The 26,107-nt window shown below is 44.5% G+C and overlaps 1 protein-coding gene across 2 annotated transcripts in view; it reads left to right on the plus strand.

The window, feature by feature from the left end:
* The window catches only part of Apbb2 (amyloid beta precursor protein binding family B member 2), a 383,293-nt gene that overhangs the window by 19,197 nt on the left and 337,989 nt on the right, over positions 1-26,107 (plus strand). For both annotated transcript variants that reach the window (XM_063273105.1, XM_063273114.1), the window contains exons 2-3: positions 2,706-2,850; positions 8,038-8,137. The gene's annotated coding sequence lies outside the window, so the exon portion shown is untranslated. The remainder of the gene's footprint in view (positions 1-2,705; positions 2,851-8,037; positions 8,138-26,107) is intronic.

Here is a 26,107-nt window from a genome sequence, read left to right on the forward strand (position 1 = left end):
TTCCTCTAATCCCTACTTACTGAATAGGGACAATGACATCTGTCAAATCTGACCAGATACAATATCAAACATAAAGCTTCTGGGTGACTCTGGGCACACACAGTCTCAAACACAGTAACAATGTGGCCACATTCCAGGGCAGGTCCCATGCCTTGTAGATGACAAACACAAAACAGACTCTGGTTTTATGTGTGCTTTTATTGTTTGGGTATTTTTTGTCTTACTGGTTTTCTCTCTCGCTTCTTCCTTCCTTTCTTCCTTCCTCCCTCCCTTCCTTTTATTCCCCCTTGTTTGTAGGGGTTTTGGTTTGGGATTTTGTTGGTGAAGGGTTGTTGTTGTTGTCGTCGTATTTTGTTTCTGAGACAGGGTTTCTCGGTGTGGCCTGGCTGTCCTGGAACTCACTCTGTAGACCAGGCTGGCCTCACAGAGATCCACCTGCCTCTGTCACTGCCCGGCTGTGTGGGGTTTTTGATTTTTTTTTTTGTTTGTTTGTTTTTTGTTTTTTTGTTTTTTTGGTTCTTTTTTTTTTTCGGAGCTGGGGACCGAACCCAGGGCCTTGCGCTTCCTAGGTAAGCGCTCTACCACTGAGCTAAATCCCCAGCCCCTTGATTGTTTTTTGATTTGTCTGTTTAGATCTTTGTTTTTGTTATTGGTTTGGTTTGGTTTTGGTTTTACGAGAGAATGAACAGTTTGGGGTGGGGATGATCTGGGATGCATTGTGGAGGGGAAAGAATATGATTTCAAATATACCGTATGAAAAAAATTATTTTTTTTAAACTGCAGGGAGAAAAAGAAACAAAAGGGCCAGCTACAGTTGACGAGTGAGGCATCCAGTGCAGAGATGACAGACTGAAGCTTAGGGAATGTGAATCCCAGAAGCTTTTGCTTCTGGGCCCCATTGTGGTTTATAGTGGACAGGTCAGGTTATTTCATTTAACTGTGTCTCCAGGGTGTCTTTTCAAATAGCAGAGGTTGGAGAGCTAACAGCTATGCATTTTAGACTTCCTTACAACCTCGTGTCCCAGTTTACATTAATTCCCACTTGTGTGCAAGCACATGAAGTTTGTACAGGATTGTCCCCTAAGTCAAACTGCCACCATCTACATGAGTTCAGCTGGGCTTGCCTACAAAAGATCTCCACAACTGGGCTTGTTGAACTGTTGACATCCCTCACAGAAGGAGGGCTAGGGCGGCTCATGGTACCCTCATTGGAGTATCCAGCCATGCTTCCGGACTACGTGTGTCCAGTTCTGCCCTAATTGCATGTGGCCTAAGAGAGGGGCTAGAAGTGTATTGGGGGGGAGAACCAGGGAGGGGTCCCATTTGTGTAGCCCTGAAGAAGTCACTATCCATGCTGTGTGTAGACATTCTACTGTGGCTGCTTTAAGGTCATCCATGTCCCTGCCTGTAACCCCAGTGTTCTGTAAGTAAGCCTAGCATGTGTTGGTTTCCAGAGTTAACTTTGCTGGTATCGTACCTTGGTTTGCTGTTGGGCTTTTGGAGGAGGGGTAGACATTGTCCCCTCAGGAGGGCATTTTAGCAATAGATGGGCATAAGACAGGGCTGTCTTCATGCTCTTTGGGCTGTTTTCAGATAAGGGAGGCCATCATCCCATGTCTGAGCATCAGTTCTCTGGATGTTGAGAGGAAACATCTGGAACACAGCTGTAGGCTGAACTGCATCTGTAATGCCCATTTGCAGGTTTTGTGTGATCTGGGGATCAGTTATGGCTGTGACAGCAGAGACGGTCATGTGTTCTCTGAAGGTTGGTGTTATGAGAGGAGTCCTGAGGACCGACTCGCAAGTCTAGTCCCTGGACTTCCAATAGTTTTATAAATCACTAATTTCCCACATGTCTGTGTCTGTGGAAATAGCATGAGTAATTTGGGGTCCTGTACCAATACACTGCATATTACCACTTCTTTTAGTTCATATTGTAAGAGTTGCACCTCTGTGTATGTTATGTAATGGGTGACTTCACAGGCTGTTAGTCTGTGGCTGTCTCACACACACTAGGTGTTATAGTTAACACCCTCCATCATCGTAGCACAACCGATGGTCATCAGGGAAGAGGGAACTTCAAGTAAGGAATTGGCTCTGTTAGACTGGCTTGTAGTTCTTGTTCTTGTCACTATTTTGTCAGCTTGGCACAAGCTAGAGTTATCTGGCAGGAGAAACCTCGGTTGAGAAATACCTTTACCTCATTGTCTATAGACAGGTCTGCAGGGCATTTTCTTGAGTAATTGACGTGGCAGGGCCTAGTTCCCTGGGAGCAGTGCCACCTCTGAGCAGATGGTTCTGGGTGGTGCGAGAAAGAAAGCTGTATAAGCCCTGTAGCACAGGCCAGTAAGCATCATTCCTGTAGGACTCTGCAGCCCTATAGTGCAGGCCAATATATATCATTCCTCTAAGACTCTGCTTCTGTTCCTGCCTCTGGGTTCTTGAGTTTCTGCCTTGCTTCTCCTAAGGAAGCTATAAGGTGAAATAAACCCTTCCTCCCCAAGTTTTGGTTATAGTCTTCATTCCAGCAATAGAAATCTAAGACAACACGTCTATGGGACACTTGCTTGGTTGCTGATTGATGTAGGAGAGTTCAGTCCACTGTGGGCGGTGCCATCCCTAGGCAGGTGGGCCTAGGCTGTATTAGAAAGGTCGCTGAGCAAGCCAGAGAGTGCAAACCAATAAGCAGCTTTTCTCTGCTTTAGTTCCTTTCTGCAGGTTCCTTCCCTGACTTCCCTCAGTAATGGAATATGACCCGGGTGTCAGAAGATGAAGTAAACCCTTTCCTCCCCAAGTTGCTTTTTTATCATGGTGTTTATCACAGCAAGAGAGAGCAACCTGAAAGACTAGGTAAGTAATGTTTATAGAAATGGCAAAAATTGGGCCAATCATTCACAAATCCTGAGTGAGGCTCTGCTTTAGTGACAAAGGACTCTTGATTTTACCAGCAAGGCAGGTGGGCACAGGCTGTACAATGCGTTTAAGAAGGCAGGGTATTCAAGCACAGAACCAAGGCTCCCAAATGTTTGAGGAGTAGTTCTGTGTGATGTCAGAAGTGGCTCAAGGAAGGAGGGGAGGGAAGAGCATGATCTTTTCAGTTGTTCTTAAAAGTCTCTTCTGGGTTATATCCACTGGATCTTCATACTGACATCTGATACCTGTATTTCTATGTTGATCTTACAAATCAGCAAACTGAGGGTTCAAGGAGGCTGTGAAAGCCACACGGCTAAGTGTCTGCATGGGAGTTCACAGGATTTCAAAGTCCCTGTATTCCAATCTCTTGCCTTCCTTTCTGAAGCCCACGGCGGCAGGCTTTGTCGTTTCTGTTGAAGATGCAGGCTGAGCTCCACTACTGAGGAGAAGGTGATGAAGTGACTCCCACGGTGTCCTAGCCGCAGCAGGTCACCATCTTGCTGATCTGCCCGACTCACCCTGAGATTTCTGAGTCTGGCTAGAGTTTATAATTAGTGTGGCATTAATTATTGAACGTCCTTCTTCAGCTTTTTTTAAAAAAACATACTTGGCATCCTTAGTCCATAATGTCTCTTTAGAAGTGAGGTTCTGACATCTAGATATTTTAGAAATAAAAATAGCACAGCTAAAATGGATGCAGAATGCCAAGAAATTGCTGCACTTAGTTCCCATGGTAAAGTCAATTCCCCTCCAATTTCCGACCCTCAGAGGTCTGTGTGGAGCAAGAAAAGGATGACTGCAAGGGATGAAATTTAACGAGACTTTTCTTCTCTACTCAGCTCGCATCTTCACACAGAGTGCTGTGTCAGGCTGGGAGGGCAGCAGAGAGGGCCAGCGACAAGACACATTGCCTACGCTTACAATTTGATCACTTTTAGGATAAACCATCAATCCCATAGCTACTTTTCAGGGGAAGCAGGTTCATTCAATGAGTACTTTCTTTTTACGACTGTTTAAACATAAAGTATATGTAGAAGCCAGACAACACAATGTCATCTTCTTTTTTTATTTTTTTAAAGAGCTCGTCACGGTCTACTTGTGTTCAGGGAAGCTGGGTGTGTGCACTGCCCACAATGAAAGGAAAAATACTTAAGTTCCTGAAGTGAGGACTGAGGATGTGGGCAGACACAGTAACAGTGATAGTAGGTAACAAGGGGTATATTCTATACATGCAAAATCTCTACATATTTATTTCTGTGTATGAGTGTGTTTGAGAGAGAGAATGTATGTGTCTGTGTATGTGAGTATGTGAATGTGTGTGAGTGTGTATGTGCGAATATGTGTTTGTGTGTATTTGTATGTGTGAGTGTGTGTGAATGTGTGCATGAGTATGTATGAGTGTGTGTGTGTGTGTGTGTGTGTGTGTGTGTGAATGTGTGTGTGTAAACCAAAGGTTGATATCAGGTTTCTTACTTGATCACTCCCTGTTGTATTTTTTTGAACATCATCATTTCACTTAGACTGCCTGGTCAGCCCAACCCTCACCATCCTCCTGCATTTGCCTCCTGGAATTAAAAGCATCTGGCCATGCTCTTATGTGGGAACTGGGGCTATGAACTTAGGTCCTCATGTTTGCAGGGCAAGCACCTGGGCTTCTGATCTGTCTTTTGAGATCACATGGAACTTGACTGATCCCATCCTATAGTCCTGGGCTCTTCCTGGGAAGCAGGTGGCCAGCCTCAGTGGTTCAAATGTAGATAAGGTTAACTGGCTTCTTTCAGTTCCCTCAAGAGTAAAGTTTAGATCAGATGACCTCGGGTTTCTTCCAGCTCTGGGATGCCTAGGGCCTCAAGCAGCAGAAGATTAGAAATGTCTGAACCCAGTTACAGGAAAACCTAAGTTAGCGAGGCTGCAGAGGAGGCTCAGTACAGAGCAAGTACACTCCTGCGGGACCGGAGTTCAGTTCCTGGCACCCATGGGAGGTGGCTCACAACCCAGCTCGAGGGAGCCCAGTGACTTCCTTTGGCCTTTGTGGGAGCCGCACATGAGCTCACGCACAGATACATGCACACGTGCGCACACACGCACAATTTAAAAGGAAAAATCGAATCTCTTTTTAAAAGAAAAGTTAAGTTAAATCTGTGGTGGTCTCCCCAAATATGCACATTGTGTTTCTGAAGTATTGGCCAAGGGTGGTCAGTAAAGTACAACGAGACACTCAGAGAAGTACGCACATACGCTGCATTATAATTCTATCTTTGTCATTAATTTCTGCCATGACTCTTTTGTCCTGTCTAATTTATGAATTAAATTTTTAAATAGATTTGCATGTATAGAAAATCGTATAGAGGGAGAACACTGTAGTATGTAAATTCCTTAACTTTGGCCTTTTTCTGTCATTAGTATGGGACAGATGGGAATCGCCAGCTAAAATGGATTTCTGACATGCGCCTCTGAGCCAGGTAGTCTGTTCTCTTTTATAAGAAGGTTAGTATGTGAGGAATATGATAAGCAAGGGTTTTTTTTTTAATCTATAAATGCAGCAGGGAGAGATATTTTTATTTTCTTGAGTAGTTGAATTCTAAGGCCTAACAAAGCAATTTTTTTCAGTGAAGAAAATCAATGTATAGATCCTAGTGTCTTGCTCCTCTCTGGATATTTAGTGGCCTAAGCATAGGAAGCAACTTAAAACATAATAGCATGTGGGGGCTGGAACCAAGTCTCCATAGTCAAGAGCATGGTGAAGAGCTGCTCTTCCAAAAGACCCAGGTTCAATTCCCAGCACCCATATGATAGCGCACACCTGTCTGTAATTCCAGCTCAAGGGGATCCAACACCTTCACACTGACTGACGTATGTGCAGGTGAAACGTCATTGCATACATTAAGGAAAAAACAGGGCATGGTTGCAAATACCTTTAATTCCAACAGAGGCAGGGGGATGTCTAATGTTGAGGAGAGAGCCTGGTCTACCAAGCTACTTCCGGGGTAGCGAGGACTACACCGAGAAACCTTGTCTCACAAAACAGAACCGAACCAACAAAGCAAAACCCCTCCACATCCTATCTAAAACAGGGGAAACTAAAAAGGAATCCATGCTTAGGTAGAAGTAGTGAAACGAAAGACTTTTAGAATCTGCCATGCATCACTGTCTTTAGCAGCAGCTAGGAAACCAGAAGCCAATGGGACTGCATCTCCAAAGGCTGAGAGCCGTCTGGAAATGTGCCATTTCACAGAGTGCTTGCACAGCACGCACAAGGCCCTGGATCTGTCCCTCGCACAAAGCTGAGCATAGCGATGCCACCCTGTCATCCCAGTACTTCAGAGGCGGAGGCAGGGGAGCAGAAGTTCACTCTCTGGTCCATGGCGTGCCGGAGGCCGACCTAGGATGCATGACATCCTGTCTCAGACAATTGCTTAGGAAAAATAGCTGCCACCCTGGGATTTCACAGCCATCCAAATTATCTTTCAAAACAAAGGGGGAAATGTACGTATGAACAGGAAATGCATCTACTGTCAGTTACAGTGCACTGTATTAAGGAAGAGAATAATCCAACAGATGGTCTATGGAAAAAGGATTAAAATAATGTGGGTTTTTTGTGCGTTTGTTTGCTTGTTTTTTGAGATGGTGTAGCTTTGCCTGTCTTAGAACTTGCTCTGTGGACCAGGCTGGTCTCAAACTCACTGAGATCCACCTGCCTCTGTCTCCCAAGCATTGGGACTAAAGGTGTGCCACCACCGCCCAGTGATGGGTTTTTGTTTGTTTGTTTGTTTGTTTGTTTTTTAATGAAGACTGTATGGATCTTGAAATAAATATTAGTTGTGTAAAATAGTTTTTATTTTATGGTATTACTAAGAAGCTAATATTTAAAATACTGTTCTGCATAGGAACATAGTTTATTGAGAATAAAAATATTTAAAGGTCCTTAGTTCTGGCAAACGTCAAGGAATTCAATATAGAGCCAGTTAAATGGTCATAGTAGCATTACAAGGAAAATTAATAAAATGTCTGTAAATTCAATCGATTAGAGATAAGTAGATAAAAATACAATGACCCCTCCAGAGATCAGGATCTGCAGAAAAAAAAAAGTGAAAGTCCAAGACAAGTTGGGATGAAAAGGTAAAATGATCAGAGAAATGCAGAGGAGAGAACAAGATGTAAATGAACAAAGCATATATATATATTTTGTCCAATTAGGTTTTCCAAATGGAGATATGTGCTATTTTGGCTTGGATATGGCCAGATTGAAAGTAAAAGAAGGGGGTTGGAGAGAGGTGGCTCAGCGGTTAAGAGCACTGACTGCTCTTCCAGAGGTCCTGAGTTCAATTCCCAGCAACCACATGTGGCTCACAGCCATCTGTAGTGAGATCTGGTGCCCTCTTCTGGCCTGCAGACTTGCATGCAGCCAAAACACTGCATACGTAAGAAAGAGGGGGGAGTAAAAGAGAAGAGAAAAGCTATTAAAAGTATTAACCAAGGTAATCTGGTGTGGCTACATCAATACCAGCATAATAGAGCACTATGAACCAAATGCGCCCTCTCAGACTCACCAGGAAGATACATGGTTCTAAAACTGTATGCTCCTAAGAAAGTAGCCTCAAAAGACCAAAAAACTGCCCCACCACTACCAATCAGTGATCTATGAGTCTAACAGATAATACAGTGAAGGGGTCCAGTCCTTGTCAAAAGCTATGGATTTGGGGCTGGTGACATGGCTTTGCAGGGTAGCAGAGGAAAACTCCCACAAGCTGTCCTCTAACCTCCTCTGTGGTAGGGCTGTGTGCAACCACATTACAGACAAGTACATAAACATATATAATCATTTAATGTTTTGCAAGCCCTGCTGATTTGCAAGTGCACCCTAGAAAATCACAGTTAAGCTGGCAGGCCTTGGTGTGTGCTGCCTTCCTCACACACCCTGAGCCATGCCCTGCCTGTAGCCCTCTAGGGGGTTGCAGTCCAGGGCTCAGGACTCTTACCATTTGCATACTCAGACCTTTTGTCCTCTTCTGAGGTCTTGGGAAGAGCTCTCTGTTATCCACCTGATCCAGTGTCCTCTGTGCTTACTCTGGCTCAGCTCTCCCTGACACCCAGCCCTTCTTCCTGTCCTCATCCCAATCCCAGGTGCTGCAGCCTGATTGGGGTTCTGTCCTTCCTTGGCAAGATGACACATCTTCACCTTGAAATAATGAGGGGCCACTTCGAGGGCAAATGGAACAGGAAGGTGAGTGTTCTCTCCCATTCAGCCCCTAGCTTGAGCCACAACAATTAGGATCAAAGACTTTAACAAACTCATGATTTGTTGCCATGGTTTTTTAAAAGAGGGTACATCTTCCCTCTTCTTGAGCTTCCTGTGGTCTGTGGATTGTATCTTGGGTATTCCAAACTTTTGGGCTAATATCCATTTATCAGTGAGTGCATGCCATGTGTGGTTTTTTGTGACTGGGTTACCTCACTCAAGATGATATTTTCTAGTTCCCTCCATTTGCCAATGAATTTCATGAAATTGTTTTTGATAGCCGAGTAGTAATCCATTGTGTAGATGTACCACATTTTCTGTATCCATTCCTCTGTTGAAGCGCATCTGTGTTCTTTCCAGCTTCTGGCTATTATAAATAAGGCTGCTATGAACATAGTGGAGCACGTGTCTTTGTTATATGTTGGGGCATCTTTTGGGTATATGCCCAGGAGAGGTATAGCTGGGTCCTCAGGTAGTACAATGTCCAATTTTCTGAGGAACCTCCAGACTGATTTCCAGAATGGTTGTACCAGTCTGTAATCCCACCAACAATGGAGGAGTGTTCCTCTTTCTCCAAATCCTTGCCAGCATTTGCTGTCACCTGAGTTTTTGATCTTAGCCATTCTGACTGGTGTGAGGTAGAATCTCGGGGTTGTTTTGACTTGCATTTCCCCGATGACTAAGGATGTTGAACATTTCTTTAGGTACTTCTCAGCCATTCGATATTCCTATGTTGAGAATTCTTTGTTTTGCTCTAAACCCCATTTTTAAATAGGTTTATTTGGTTCTCTATAGTCTACCTTCGTGAGTTCTTTGTATATTTAGATATTAGCCCTCTATCTGATATAGGATTGGTAAAGATCTTTTCCTAATCTGTTGGTTGCTGTTTTGTCCTAATGACAGTGTCCTTTGCCTTACATTTTTATGAGATCCCATTTGTCAATTCTTGATCTTAGAGCATAAGCCATTGGTGTCCTGTTCAGGAAATTTTCTCCAGTGCCCATGTGTTTGAGGCTCCTCCCCACTGTCTCTTCTATTAGTTTGAATATATCTGGGTTTGTTTTTTTTTTTTTTTTTGTGGAGGTCCTTGATCCACTTGGACTTGAGCCTTGTGGATGCTTCAAACCTTCTTAAAAGGGGGAACAAAATACTCACAGGAGGAAATATGGAGACAAAGTGTAGAGCACAGACTGAAGGAAAGGCCATCCAGAGACTGCCCCACATGGGGATCCATCCCATATATAGTTACCAAATCCCCAGTCACTATTGGGGATGCCAAGAGTGCATGCTGACAGGAGCCTGATATAGCTGTCTCCTGAGAGACTGTGCCAGAGCCTGATAAATACAGAGACTGATGGTTTCAGTCAACCATTGAACTGAGAATGGGGTCCCCAATGGAGAAGTTAGAGAAAGGATCAAAGGATCTGAAGGGGTTATCAACCAACTAGACATCCCAGAGCTCCCAGGGACTAAACCACCATCCCAAGAGTATACGGAGAAGTATACAGGGAAGTATACAGGGAAGAGTATACCTATGGTTCCAGATGTATATGTGGCAGAGGATGGCCTTGTAGAGTATCAATGGGTGGAGAAGCCCTTGGTCCTGTGAAGGCTGGATGCCCCAGTATAGGGGAATGGCAGAGTTGGGAGGTGGGAGGGAATGGGTGGGTGGGTGGGGGAGTACCCTCATAGAAGCAGGGCAGTGGATGAAATAGGGGTTTGCAGAGGGGAAACCAGGAAAAGGGGGATAACATTCGAAATGTAAATAAAGAAAATATCCAATAAAAGAAAAGGAAAAAAAAGAGCAAGTGGGTATTACACATCTTTTTAAAGCTACATTTGTGTGTGTGTGTGTGTGTGTGTGTGTGTGTGTGTGTGTGTGTGAGAGAGAGAGAGAGAGAGAGAGAGAGAGAGAGAGAGAGAGAACGAACACATGTGGGCATACTGACCACAATTAAGAATATTAGTCTGAGCCAGATGGCGATGGTGCACACCTTTAACCCCAGCACCCAGGAGACAGAGGCAGGAGGAGTTCTGTGTTTAAGGCCAGCCTGGTCTACACAGCCAGGACAGCAGAGACTACACAGAAAAACCCTGTCTCCAAACAAAACAAAACTAAAACCTTAATCTGAAGACTGGAGAGATGTAGAGTGAAGGGTGAGGCCCTGAGTTCTAGTCTCTGGCGTGCACGGGAAAACCCGGACACACGGCCAACAGTAGAAGGTCGGGGAGTGAGTAAACGTGCTCGCTGTGTAACCTGAGGATGTGAGTTCAACCTGGACCCATGTAAAGGCAGGAAGAGAGATCTAACTCTACCAAGTTGCCATTGCCTCTCGCTTTGGCATCCATGTGGTGGGTAAACTGAGGCAGGCAGCTGTTGGGGGTCAGTGCTTAGAGCCGCTGACCGGGTGGATGTGGATACCTACAGGGGCTGCTGCCAAAGGCAGTCAGTCAGCCATGAGAGAAGCTGCTCAGCTGATATTTTTCCCTGAGAGAACAAAGCTCAGTTTACTGGGCCAGCACTCTCTGTGGCCAGGAGAAAACTATGAACTCTTTTAACTCCTTGGGCCCAGCAAGCAAGAGAAGGAGACAGAAAATTCACACACACACACACACACACACACACACACACACACACACGCACACGCACGCACACTCACACACATACACGCACGCACATACACTCACACACACACACACACTCACTCCTGAAGCATATACAAACATGCACACATACAATAATACTTTCAAAGCCAGGTCAAGGGTCCATAATTACAGTACTGGGAAAATAAAAGACAGGGGTTTCTGGCTACCTAGTCTAGCCCATTGGTGAGGTCTAGGTTCAGTGAGAGATCCTTTCCCAAAGAATAAAATGAGGGACCTGAGATGGCAGGGTGTCCGATCCGATATACATGACACCCTGGGTTTCATTTCACTCCTTAAATCGAGCATGGCAGCACCCACCTGTGCTTTCAGCAATCAGACATAGAGGCGGGGCTATCAGAGACTCACAGGGCCATCCTCAGCTACTTAGTGTCCTTGAGAATAGCCTGGAATGCACAAGACTGCCTCAAGGGGTGGAAACGCACAGGGTGAGAACCAGTGGAGTACGTGTTCAATAACGTGCGACTGTGTATGATTCTCATGTGCACGTGAGCATTCACCAGTATCAATTAGGAGCTGGCCAGAAAGCATGATCCACCCATTACTGATCTGAGGGAATTGGTACCATGCAGACGACATCTTCTAACTGCATTGCAGCTAATCTAAATGTCAATAGTGTGATAGATTGTAGAGAGTGGCGTGGCGAAACAAAGATGGCGCCGACATCCAGCCTTGTCTGGATATAAACGACTTACTGCGCATGTGCAAGCTTGTCCCCTTGCTAGGGCTCCCTCTAGTGGTGAACAGCGGTACTGCACATGTGCGGTTTATGCACCAGGTGTCAGTTGACCGTTAATATGCTAATGAGGTGATTCATTCTCCGCCAATCCCTGGAGGACAAGTAGTGGGGTGATCCAAGCCCCACCAATCCCTGAGAGATAATTAGCATACTGTTGTCTATATAAGCCGAGCGATTTTGCTACTCGGAGTCCCTGTTCAAGAGAGCTGTAACACTGAGAAGAGCTGTAACACTGAGAAGAGCTGTAACACTGAGAAGAGCTGTAACACTGAGAAGAGCTGTAACACTGAGAAGAGCTGTAACACTGAGAAGAGCTGTAACACTGAGAAGAGCTGTAACACTGAGAAGAGCTGTAACACTAAGAAGAGCTGTAACACAGTAAAGGCTTGCTCGCAGAAGAATCCTGTTGCCGCGCGTCATTCTTGCTGGCGGGACATTGGGCGCGCGACAATAGATGAGGTTCATAAAGTTAGCTTTGAAAAGTGAAATACATACTTTAGTAATGATGGGTCAAAGAAAGGCCATAATTGACATTTTTGAGGGGTGCTTGGGAGTGAGTCCCAGGCCTTGTGTATGCCACTGAGCTGCACTCCCAACCCCTATAGTTGAAGTGTGTGAACTTTAAAACATATTTTTTTTTGGTTCTTTTTTTCGGAGCTGGGGACCGAACCCAGGGCCTTGCGCTTCTTAGGCAAGCGCTCTACCACTGAGCTAAATCCCCAACCCCTTAAAACATATTTTACCATCGTCTTACACATTGAGGACTGTTCACCAATGGTTGTCCACCAGTTGGAGATCAATAGAGGAAAGTGTGTGTGTGTGTGTGTGTGTGTGTGTGTGTGTGTGTGAGAGAGAGAGAGAGGAGAGAGAGAGGAGAGAGAGAGAGAGAGAGAGAGAGACTCCAGTAGCTGAGGCTCATTTCAAACTCATTTTGTAGCCAAGATGGCCTCTTGAACTAATTAATGATCCTCCTGCCTTAGCCTCTCAAATGCTGGGATTATAGGTATGTGCACTATGCCAAATATCATGAAAATTGTATACTAATAAGTGAAAAATGTAGAGAAAATTTTCAAATAGATAAAACCAACACTTGCACTAGAAGAGCTAATTAAATGGTCATTAAATGTGTGAGTGAAGAGAAGTTGTTTAGGTGTTCTCAAGTCTCTCAAGCATTCGTGTGGGGCTTTCCATTCTCACACAAGGCAGGGATATGGGTGGCATCAGGAAATGACTGCCTAAGAATCTCCCCAAATTTACCTCTCCACAAAAGCAATTTGATTGCTGGTTTCCTGGAAGTGGAAGATCTCATTTCTCTTTATTTCAACTGACAGAGCACCCGGGGCTTAAGTCTTCTCTCACGGGTGTAGGAGAGGGCGTTCATAAAAATTCAAATGAACTAATATTACTGGCTGCGTGGCTGGAGGTGTGCTCAGTGGTTCAGCCCATGACTAGCATGTGTGAGGCCATTGGTTCAATCCCTAGAACTAAGAATGAGAAGAAATAAACTTGTGACTGGCTGATACTGGGGGCAACAGTTGGAGCAAATAACAAACTAACCAAAAGGATGGCTAAAGTTGGGAGGGCCTGGTGGCATACACCTGCCCCGCCAGCACTGTGAGGTGGAGTCACATGATGAAGGTGTAGCCATACTGGGCTCTTATTTACTTTTCTGTCACTGTGATAAAACATACTCACCAAAAATGACTTATGGGAGAAGCATGGCTCTAATCAGCCACCATAGAGGCAGGAGTAGGAGGCTGAGTTCATGAACCCTCAACCACAAGCATGAAGCACAGAGCATTAACTCCGTGTGGCATGAGACTTTGACTCTCAAAGGCTGACCCCAGGGATGCACTTCCTCCAGCAAGGCTACTCCATCTAGGCCTCCTGAAACAGCACCAATAAGGGACCCAGTGTTCTAATGTCTATAGGGGACCAAGTGTTCAAATGTCTATAAGGGACCCAGTGTTCAAATGTCTATAGGGGACCAAGTGTTCTAATGTCTATAGGGGACCAAGTGTTCAAGTGTCTATAAGGGACCAAGTGTTCAAATGTCTATAGGGGACCCAGTGTTCAAATGTCTATAAGGGACCCAGTGTTCAAATGTCTATAGGGGACCAAGTGTTCAAATGTCTATAAGGGACCAAGTGTTCAAATGTCTATAGGGGACCAAGTGTTCAAATGTCTATAAGGGACCCAGTGTTCAAATGTCTATAGGGGACCAAGTCTTCAAATGTCTATAAGGGACCCAGTGTTCAAATGTCTATAAGGGACCAAGTGTTCAAATGTCTATAGGGGACCAAGTGTTCAAATGTCTATAAGGGACCAAGTCTTCAAATGTCTATAAGGGACCAAGTGTTCAAATGTCTAAAGGGGACCAAGTGTTCAAATGTCTATAAGGGACCAAGTGTTCAAATGTCTATAAGGGACCAAGTGTTCAAATGTCTATAAGGGACCAAGTGTTCAAATGTCTATAGGGGACCAAGTGTTCAAATGTCTATAAGGGACCCAGTGTTCAAATGTCTATAGGGGACCAAGTGTTCAAATGTCTATAAGGGACCAAGTGTTCAAATGTCTATAAGGGACCAAGTGTTCAAATGTCTATAAGGGACCAAGTGTTCAAATGTCTATAAGGGACCAAGTGTTCAAATGTCTATAAGGGACCAAGTGTTCAAATGTCTATAAGGGACCAAGTGTTCAAATGTCTAAAGGGGACCAAGTGTTCAAATGTCTAAAGGGGACCAAGTGTTCAAATGTCTATAAGGGACCAAGTGTTCAAATGTCTAAAGGGGACCAAGTGTTCAAATGTCTATAAGGAACCCAGTGTTCAAATGTCTATAAGGGACCAAGTGTTCAAATGTCTATAGGGGACCAAGTGTTCAAATGTCTATAGGGGACCAAGTGTTCAAATGTCTATAGGGGACCAAGTGTTCAAATGTCTATAGGGGACCAAGTGTTCAAATGTCTAAAGGGGACCAAGTGTTCAAATGCCTGAGACTGTGGGAAGCATTTCTCATTCAAACCACCACAGTGGGCTTCATAGAGAGTTTGTCTCAAGGGAAGAAAGAAAACTGTGAATAAACCTCTAAAGGGAGAGAAGAGTGGTAGAAAAATGGAGCAATGAGGTATCCAAAGGGGCGTTCAAATGGTCTCAGTGTATTGATGTGGATCTACGAAGCCATGTGCACATGTGTAACTGCACACATGCTCAGGAAAGTAGAAAACATCTCTAAGCTTTCAACTCTAGCTGATCTCGAGCTTCTATGTAAGTAGGAAGTCAGGACAGATTATTTTTATTGATATAGACTTTTAATCCCAGCACTTGAAAACCTGAGGCAGGAGGACTTCAAGATTTTGAACAGTTTAAGCTATGTATGGAGACCAAGGCTGGGGGAACAAGTGTTTCTACTAGACCTCAAAATATACTTAAAGACGACTAGGAGATTGATTGGTTCTTGGCAACTCAGAAAATCTTCATCCAAGTAGTTGTTGGTCACTAAGCTGCTCAAGTGAGGACTTCAGAGTCATCGACAAAGAAAGTAGTGAAGTAGCCCAGAAAAGTCACTAAGCAAATGTCTGCTAACCCTGGAGGGCAGAGAGCATAACTGTCACTGCCCCACACTGCATGAGGCCATGTTTCAACCCCCAGAGCTGTTTGCTCCACTTCCTAATTTCTGTCCCCTTACTCTCATGCATGCTTGCCCACTTTAGAAAGGTGCCCTTCCAGTCTTCAACAGCTTTTAAAATGCCTGATTTTGAAGTCTTTGTCTAGTAACTCCATCACCTAGACTCCCCCTCAGTTAGTTTCTGAAGACTTTTTTCTCCCTCTCCCACTGTATAAGTGGCATATTGTCCTGTCTCTTTATCTCTGTCTCGCTTTCTCTCTGTCTTCCTGTCTCTTTCTCTCGGTCTTTCTGTCTCTTTCTCTCTGTCTTGCTGTCTCTCTGTCTGTCTCTGTCTCTGTCTCTGAAAGGTTGACGTTTGCTCTCTTCTTGTCTGTTAGTTATCATGAATAGCCCCTCTGTTCACACCGATGTGTAAGTTTTGGGTTGACACTTGCTTACATGCCTCTTGGTTGTGTCCGTGCTCCCTGGGCATTGAATTGCTGTATCATATGAAGACTCTCTGTTTCCTACAACACACTAACAAACTGTTTCCCAAAGACCACACCATTTCACATACATGAGCAGGGTGCGGGATCTCTCTTTTCTATTAATCCTTAGAGGTGTGAAGTCCTATATTGTCATAGTTTTGATGTGTATTTCTGTCCCAGCTAATGCTGTCAAGGATTGGTTGCCATATTTGTTGGCCACTTGTAAGCCTTGTTAGGGTCTTCTGTTTGCTGTCACCCTTGGGTGGCATCCTTTGGTGCAGCCACTCCTTATTTCAAGAATGTCCCTTTTGCCCTTCTCTTGCTGAACGGTGGAACCTCTTCTGTTACGTCTTCATATGTGGCCCTTGACCTCATGCAGCTCATGGTTTTAAATACCACATTTATCTTATGGTTTTCATCACTCTGAAGAGACACCATGACCATAACAACTCTTATAAAGGACACCGTTTGATTGAGGCTGGCTTACAGTTTCTGAAGTTCAGTATATATTCATCCTAGCGAGAAGATAGCAGTGTGCAGGCAGACGTGCTGCTGGAGGAGTCGAGTTCTACGTCTTGATCAGCAGGCAGGAGGCTGGACTCTATATTGAGTGGAGCTTGGGCATAGAAGACCTCAAAGCCCACCCTCACAGTGACACAGTTCCTCTAACAGGCCACACCTCCTAACAATGCCATTTCCTATGGACAAGCATTTACATACATGAGTCTATGGAGGAGGCTGTATCTATTCAAACCACCACAACATTCATGCTGAATGTTCACGAATGTCCTAAAATCTGTATCTCCAGATGGATCCCACAGCATACACCCTGTTCTAGCATCCACCTCCTATTCCTCATTGCCATTTTGAAATTTAATGGTTGTCCTCTAGACTGACTTTCTCGGCTCCTCCTCTAAAGCTGCCCTTTCCCCCTTCTTTCCCTTCTCAGAAAATGTCAGCCTTGCCAGACCTCAGTTTGGCAGGCCAAAAGCTGTCCCATCATTCTGAGAGCCTCTCTCTCTCTCTCTCTCTCTCTCTCTCTCTCACACACACACACACACACACACACACACACACACACACACACACACACCTCTGGCTCAGTAAATCCTGGCACTTCTACTTTTAGAGTATGTCTAGAATTTCTACCTCTGAGACATCATGAGGTAGCCATTAAAAATACGATGGACACTGTGCATGCACATGCATGCATATACCCTGTGCTTGGCATGCTGAGGCCAGAGGAGGATGTCTTCCTGTGTTGCGGTCAGTCCATCTTGCTGCCTTCGGGCAGGTTCTTTCATTGAACCTGAAGTTTATCATTTCGGCAAGGCTGGCTGGCCAGGGGCTTCTAGGACCTGCCTGTTATTGCCCTACTCCCAATGCTGGGGTCACGGGAACATGAAATGTCTTAGTTAGGGTCACTATTGCTGTGATGAGACACCATGACAAAGGTGGTTTAGGAGGAAAGGGTTTATTCAGCTTACACTTCCACAGCACTGTTCATCATTGACAGGAGTCAGGACAGGAACTCAAACAGGAGAGGAACCTGGAGGCAGGAGCTGATGCAGAGGCCATGGAAAAGTGTTCCTTACTGGTTTGCTTAGCTTGCTTGCTAATAGAACCGAGGACCACCAGCCCAGGAGTGGACCCACCCGTAACAAGTTGGAACCTTCCACATCAGTCACTAATTAAGAACATGCCCTACACAGTTGTGTATAGCACATTATGTGAAGGCATTTTCTCAGTTGAGGCTCCCTGCTCTCTGATGACTCTAGCTGGTGTCAAGTTGACATAAAACTACCCAGCGCATGCAGCCAACCATGCCTGACTTTTTACCTGGATGGAAGGGATTGGAACTCAACTCCACAGGCTTGCACAGCAAACACTCTTCCCCACTGAACCATTTCCAGAGACCCACATACACGTTTTTATGATAAACTAGGTTTCCTGTATATAATGTGATTCTAACGATATAACATATGGCTGATAAAGGTGATGCCCTAATTAAACCACGGTGATATTTGCATATTGTCCCATAATGCAGTAATGTCCCATTATAAATATTATGTTACACAGAACCATTTCAAGTAGCCCTTCACCAAAATAGGGCAGGAGAAAGAAATCAACCTGTTTCTGGAGGCTTGTTTGTGGCACATTTTGTGTAATTGTTTTGTATATTTTGTGAATTCTGTCCTTTTGAAAAAGAGATTGGTTTAGCAGTTAGAATTGTTATTCTGCTCTTGCAAAGGACCTGAGTTCAGTTTCAGCATCCACACTGAGCAACTCACAAAGTCTTGTAACTAGTTCCAGGGGATCAGTGTCTTTTGGATTCCTTGGTCACTGGAATACAGATGTGCATGTTCCCACTGGGGTGGTTTGGATGAGCCTGCTTCCCATAGACTCATATTGTTAAATTCGTGGTTCCTAGTTAGTACAACTGTTTGAGGAAGGATTAGAAGGTGTGGCCTTCTTAGAGGAAGTATGTCACAAAAAACCCACAGTAAAACTAGTCTGTCTCTCTGTCTCTCTAAGACTCTGTCTCTGTCTCTCTGTCTCTCTCTCTGTCTCTCTCTGTCTCTCTGTCTCTGTCTCTGTCTCTGTCTCTGTCTCTCTCTCTCTCTCTCTCTCTCTCTCCCTCTCTCTGTCTTCAACTTGTAGATTAAGATGTAAGCTTTAGTTACTGCCCCAACGCGATGCCTTTGTGTCTACTGCCCCCACCATGGTCACGGATTCATCGTCTGAAACTATAAGCAAACCCCGATTAAATGCTTTCCTTTGTGAGTTACCTTGGCCATGGTGCCTCTTCACAGCAATAAAAGAGTAATTAGGACACAGACAGATGCACATATATACACATAACTTTAAAAGGAACAAATCTTTTTGAAAAGGTATAACTGATAAATAGTAAGTGCTTAGTGAACACTTGACATTTGGCAAAGTTTTGAGAGCTGTTAGGTGTATGAGCCCATCATCAGATCAGGAACAGATCTTTACCACCTCACAAATTTCTTCCCCATTCTGCTCCCATAACCCTTTCTGTCCACCTCTTCCTCTTTTCCAGATCCAGGTTCTGCTTTTATAGATTTGTTCCCACATTCTAGTTTTATGTAACTGGGGCTGGACATTCTGTCCCTTTTTTTTCTGCTTCCAGACAATTCTTTGATGTCTTATTCACATTGTGTGGTTGGAAAAATAGGTTTACCTAAGTTACATAACTTCCCAAAACCCTCTAGGCATAGGAGTGGACCTGGGATCCCGACTGATTCCTGCTTGTTCCGGAGCGTGTTAAAAGCAGAGCCCTGGAGGTCTAAATGAATTGTTCAGAGCTACTTCACCACTGCGTGACCAAAGTAGGGCAAGCCCCACTGTGCTAGTCGCCTCTTATTACTGATGTGTCTCCTGGAGAGAGCATGCGGCTCATTTTAGATTTGATGGAGACTGTGTTTTTAGAGGTCCCAGCCACTCCCTTGACCTATGGATGGTCTCAGATAGAAAATCCAGTGTGGGAGGTTTGGCAGAGGCTGCCTTCAACACAGTTTGCTTCAAACCTTCAGAACAGAGAAGTCAATTTCTTTAGAAGCTGTATTTGATTTCCATCAAATTTCTGACTCCTTTAGGTACTTTAGGAAAGGACTGTCGGTTGGCTGAGTTTGTCTTCCTCTCCCATCCCCCCTGACTCCGCTTTCCTCTCTCTATTTTCTTTCCCTCCCTTCCTTTCTTCTTATATCTCTAGTTTATTTCCATATTGTTCTATTTTATTTTTTAAAAGATTTATTTTTATTTTTTTATTTAAAATTATATCTATAATGTGTGTGTGTGTGTGTGGGTAACTGTTACACATGGGTGCAGGTGCCTGTGGGGGCCAGCAGAGGGCGTCAGATCACCTGGAACTTGACCCAGCAGGCAGTTGTGAGCTACTCCATGTGGATGCTGAGTGCTGAGCCCCATTCCTCTGCAGAAACAGTAAACAGTACCAACCTTTATCATGGAGCCATCTCTCCAGCCCCTAGTTTTCCCAAAGAGTTCGTTCTCCTTTAGTCCCCATCATCTCCCTCATTAGCCCTGCTTTATGCTCTAGTTGGTAGTTCAGAGTTATACACAAAATTTTAGCAAACATCTGGTCGATGACTCTGTAAAGTGGCCATGTTGTTGCAGTAAGCTCAATTTCTGATCAGTAGACATACCAAGCTTATACAATCTTTCCATTGCTGTCTCTTGCTTTTCTATTGCTATGATAAGACAACATGACCAAGGTAACTTAGAAAGCATTTGGTTTGGGGCTCACTCTTCCAGGGAGTCAGAGTTGTTTTTCTTTTTTCTTTTTTCTTTTTTCTTTCTTTCTTTTTTTTTTTTTCGGAGCTGGGGACCGAACCCAGGGCCTTGCGGTTGCTAGGCAAGCGCTCTACCACTAAGCCAAATCCCCAACCCCCCAGAGTTGTTTTTCTTGTTACTGTGAGCAAGTTTCGAAGAAGAAGCTACTTTGTGGAGGAAGGTTTTATTTTGGCTTACAGTTGGAAGGGACATAGTCCACAATGGTAGGAAATACACACTGACAGAAACATGAAGCAGCTGGTCACACTGCTTCCATAGTTAGAACACAAAGAGTAATGAATGCTAGAGCTCAACTTACTTTCTCTTTTTAATTCAACCCAGGACCCTAATTCATGGAATGGTGCAGCCCACATTTTAGAATGGGTTTTCCTGATTCAATTCACCTAAGCCAGGCAATCCCAAATCTTGTTTCCATGGTGATTTGGAATCCCATTGAGATGACGTGGAGTTGACACCATCACAGATATCTTGATAGATGAGAGATCACATCTGTTTTGCCTTGTAAACCCTATTAGTACTTGCAAAGTGTAGTCAGAGGGCTAAGGGTTGTTAACTTATTAAAAAACAAGTTTCAAACACCCATAAAGAAGGGGAGGGGGAGGGGTTAGGGGAATAACATTCGAAATGTAAATAAGAAATACCCAAGTTAATAAAAAAAAGTTTCAAAAGCTAGGAAGACAATTTATATAATGAATAAAAAAAATGACACTCTGAAAATGGCATTGAGGTTATTGAGTGGTGCATGTGCAAGTGCAAGTGTGCGTGTGTGTGTGTGTGTGTGCATGTGTGTTCATGTGTGTTGCAAGTGTGTGTGTATGTGTGTGTGTGGGTATATGTGTGATGTGGGATGTATGTATGTATGTGCATGTGTGCAAGTATGTATGTTTGTGAGTACATGTATGATGTGATATGTGTGTGCATGTGTGTGTGAGTGCAAGTGTTATGTGGGATGTGTATGTGCATGTGTGCACGTGTGCACGTGTGCACATGTATACAAGTGTGTGCAAATTTTTTTGTGAGTGCATATGTGGTGTTGGATGTGTGTATGTATAGGATATTTTGTGTGTACTTGAGTGTGTGATGTGGGATGCACACACACATGCTCCCATGTCATGACATGTTCCTGGTCAGAGGATAACTTCAGGTGTTCATACTCATCTCCCATGTTGCTTGAGGCAGGGTCTTTCATTCACCACAGTGTGCACTGAGCTCACTGACCCACAAGCTTCTGCAGATTCTCCTGTCTCCCACCTTGCTGTAGAAGATCCAGGATGATTACAAATGCACATTACTGTATTTGGCTTTTTTATGGGAATCAGAACTTAGTTCTTCGTGCTTTGTACAGGAAGTGCTTTACCCACTGAGCCATTTCCTCAGGCTCTATCACAGCATTTTACAGCCTTAGAACACAATTTGAACCATGTGCAACTATTAGCTCCATGTATGCCATGTCTAATGTCGGCATCCATGAGCTTCAACAGAGTTCCTAGACCTTTTGCTGACAAACCTGGTCCCTGATGCTCATCTCTACTGGGCAAAGTGTTTTAAGGAGCTAAAAGAAATGATGATAGCTCTCAGATCATGAGAGACAAGCTTATACTCCAGGGGAAATGTGTCAATAGGAACATTAATTGATATATGAACTAGATTTATAAACCTAAGCCAGAGAGGAATAGAAATCATCTCGTCTGTATAAGCCTCGGAGTCTTAGATTTATGCCCAGTAACTCAAGTGAGTAAAAAGAAAGTAATAAACAATTTCCTTATGAGTTAGAGGTGTGCTAGGGAGATAACTCAGCCTCAATCCTTCTCCCAGAAAGTTGCAGGTTACAGATTTCAGATTGTATTTATGAGGCTGAAACAGCATTGAATTCTTTTTTTTTAATTTTAGAGGTAAGTGATCTGTGTACAGGGAACCTGGCAAATTTTTAACAAAGAAGTAAACAAACTGTAACCTTTGCAAGGAGACTTTCTATGCCTCCCACGCCTGAGAAACCTGCTCAGTCTCATTTGTGGTGTTCTCAGTATCTGTGATATTATCTTTGTTTGTTGGTTGGTTTACCTTTGTGTAGCATGCCGAGCTGAGGAGGTTAGACACAGGGTAAAATGTATATAGGTAGCAAGAGTGAGTCCTTGTGCATATGGTGGGAGAAAGATGCCAGAGTTTTCTGTTTTGAATACTCGATCAAAAGCCATGAAACCAAGACAGCAGAAATGTGCTGTGAGCAATGGGGTATGAGATGGGAAGTTAATGTCCTATTCCGGCAGGACCTCAGCTTGTTCTGCGTTCAGCAACATTTCATCCCAGAGATGCTGAGTTCCTGGAGCTCTCTATTTTTGAATGCCCTACATTCTGGGAACACAGAGTGGGGAAGACACAGACTGTGGAAACAGCTGAGGGTACTCACATGCTTTTTCATTACCTTAGTATTGTCATTTTGCCTGCCTGGGTTTCACTTTTCCCATATGTAAAATGCACCCATCACCCAGAGACCTGCTGGGATCCATGAAGGTCATGAAAGTAGTGCTTAGCCACCAGGAAGCCCTCACTCATGACCACAGAGAAGGGGATGACCCCAAAGCCATGATAGGTTTGCATTCATGGAGCAAAGAAAGACCATGCTTGCTGTAGACTCCCCCTTTATTATACATACACACACATACATACATACACACACATACATACATACACACATACATATGTACATACATATAAAAGATGTTTATTCTTATTTTATGTGTATAGGTGTTTATGTGTATAGCACACATATGTCTGTGTGCTGTGCCCATAGAGGCCAGAAGAGAGCAGCATCTGACCCTGAAGTTACAAGTGGTTGTGAGACTCTGAGGATTCCAGGAGCTGATCATGGGTCCTCTGGAAGAGCTACAAGTGCTCTTACCTGCTGAGCCATCTTGCCAGCTCCAGTTCCTCCTCCTCTCGCTTGATCTTAAAGATGGAACTTGTTTTTCTGACTTCTTCAAAGCAGTTATTGCCAGCTCTATCTGGACCCCTGAAGCGTTCTCACTGAAGGCCTTATGCAAAAGAACATTGAATTCTGGAGATCCCCCATTTGACATTCCATGAGATAGTCCTTTGTTATAATACCACATATTTTTCTCTGAGGTTCCAACCATATCTGCCAGTCCAGGCAGATAAGGTCCAGTGATTTCAGATGACTCCTGGAATGTGCTGGGATGTTCTCAGGGCATCAAGAACTCCTTGTGAGAATCGGAGACTGACCCTCAGACTTTAGAGCCTGCAGAGATAGTCACTGGAGTTAGATTCTGTCTCCTGCAGGAATCTAGTCGCCTCTTTGAGGACCCGTGGTTCCCAGACGCTGCCTCTCCCCAGCTTTTCCTTTCTGTTGGCCATCTTATACTGGGTTCTCTCTCTCTCTCTCTCTCTCTCTCTCTCTCTCTCTCTCTCTCTGTGTGTGTGTGTATGTGTGTGTGTGTGTGTGTGTGTGTGTGTGTGTGTGTGTGTGTGTGTACTCTGATAGGTCAGAAGGGGGAGCCAGATCCCTTGGAACTGGAATTGCAGGTGCTTATTGGACACCTGCCTGCCTTGTTATGTGGGCACTGGGATCCACTCCAGTCTCTACAATTACTCAACAAGTTGCTCTTAACCACTGAGCCATCTCTCCAGACACTTAGGGGCCTGGATTCTAAAGCAACAGAATAGAAGATAGGACAACACCTTTAAAGGAGGGCAGTAGGGAAGCAAAAAAGGCAGGAAAAATACATGGTCCATGTAAAGTCTGACCTTGGCTGTGTATCCTGGGGAAGGGCTCTCTGACATGTTGCTTGCTCCAGAATTGTCTTCTCTGAGACAAGGTGAGCAGCTTTTTATAGGTCATAGTTGTTGTGAGGCATGGTGGGCTGTTTGCTCCAGCAGACTCAGAGCTCCTGGAAAAAAGAGTTTACTCTTGGATTAACCTTTGGATTAAGAATACCTACCTGCATTGGTGGTATGGTGGTGAGCATAGCTGCCTTCCAAGCAGTTGACCTGGGTTTGATTCCTGGCTAACACAAGGATGAACTTTTGCTTTGGGCTGGAGAGATGGTTCAGTGGTTATGAGCACTGACTGCTCTTCTGTAGGTCCTGAGTTCAATTCCCAGCAACCACATGGTGGCTCACAACCATCTGTAATGGAATCTGATGCCCTCTTCTGGTGTGTCAGAAGACAGCTACAGTGTACTCATATAAATAAAATAAATCTTTAAAAAAAACAATACCTAGGAACACCAGGCGGTGGTGGCACTTGCCTTTAATCCCAACACTTGGAGGCAGAGGCAGGAGGATCTCTGTGAGTTCAAGGTTCAAGGCCAGCCTGGTCAACAGAGTGAGTTCCAGGAGAGCCAGGGCTACACAGAAAACCCCTGTCTTGAATGCTAACCCCCACCTCCAAAAGAAGAAAAAAAAAAGAATACCTGGGAATGTAATACCTTAAGCTTATGTCTATGAGGTTGTTTCCAGAGATGATGAATTAAGGAACAAGACTTTCCCTCAATGTGGGTGGCACCATATAGGTAAGGAGGTATGAATGGAACCAGGCACCTTGGAAAGACCTGCCCACTCTCTGCTTCCCCGTCACCAACCAAGACATATAACTTTGCTCAGCCACAGGCTCTGGCTGTCATGATGGTCTGCCTCACCAGAGCCCAGAAATAACAGAGCAGCTGATCGGGAAGGGGGCCTTCTGAAACTGTGAGCGAAAATAGAGAACCCCTCCTTCAACTGTTTGTCTCAGGCAGTGTGTCTCAGCAGTGGGAGAGCCCACACAAGTGGTGATATTTGGGATACAGTCGGTGGATTCTTTGGTTTCAGCTCAACCCTGTTTCCTTCGTTGTAAAGTAGGCGTCCAAGTGTGCTGTCACAAACCTGGGTGGCCTGGATGGTGTCAGAGAAAGTCCTACAAGCTGGACAGGGAAAACTCCAACTTTCACCATTTAACCCACCCTCTCTACCACAGGGGTGGGGCTGTATGTGCGAACACACATTCTCTAAAAAGACAGAGTCTTTGAGGGTCTCTGGGTCTCTCTCTCTCAGTATTTCCATCTTCCTCAATATTGATTGGCCAGTCCCTGTCTCTTCCTAGTAAAGGTCTCCTCTTTTTTGTCAAGATGGAGATCAAATGGCTTCCTGTCCCTCTGCCCTTCAACTGTACTATTGTAACTCTCTTTGTTTTTTATTTTAAGTTAATGACACACACTCTCTCTCTCTCTCTCTCTCTCTCTCTCTCTCTCTCTCTCTCTCTCTCTCTCTCTCTGTGTGTGTGTGTGTGTGTGTGTGTAAATTTGCTCACAAGAATGTAGGGGCTCACAGAGGCCAGAAGAGGGCATCAGATCCCCTGGAGCTGGAGTTACAGACATTTCTGAGCAACTCATTATGATATTGGGAACCAGCTTAAGTCCTCTAGAAGCTCGGGGAGAACTCTTGAGCCATCTCTCTAAGTCTGTTGTAACTTTGCTCCATCACTGTACTGGCTGTTTAGTGTGTGTGTGTGTGTGTGTGTGTGTGTGTGTGTGTGTGTGTGTGTGTGTAACTTGACACAACCTAGAGTTATTTGGGAAGAAAGAATCTCAATTGAGAAAATTCCCCTGCTGAACTGGCCCTTGGGCAAGCCTGCAGGGAATTTTCTTGATTGACAGTTGATGTAGAAAAGCCCAGGTCATTGTGAGTGGTGCCACCTGTGGGCTGGTAGTCCTAGGTTCTATGAGAAAGCAGGCTGAGAAAACCATGGGGAGCAAGCCAGTTAGCAGCGCGCGCGCGCACGCGCGCGCACACACACACACACACACACACACACACCCGTCCCTCTGCATCAGCTCCTGCCTACAGAGGGAAATGTAATATGAAATAAACCCTCCCTTTCCAAGTTGCTTTTGATCATGGTGCTTTATGGCAGCAAGGATACTGTAAGGAGCTGTGTGTTTATTCCATGTGAGAACCTCTGCTCATGTTTGAACTTTCCAGAGCAAGGATCTGCCTTGATTTTCTTCTTCAGCAGGATTTTGGCACGGGCTAATGTATTCAGTGGTGCTCAATAGGTGTCAGCTGGATTAGTTTAGCTTCCTTTTTAGCCAGACGTCTTTAAAGGGTCATATAAATGTTCTTAACTCAC

Source organism: Rattus norvegicus, chromosome 14 (assembly GCF_036323735.1).
Source record: "Rattus norvegicus strain BN/NHsdMcwi chromosome 14, GRCr8, whole genome shotgun sequence".
Taxonomy (NCBI): Eukaryota; Metazoa; Chordata; class Mammalia; order Rodentia; family Muridae; genus Rattus; species Rattus norvegicus.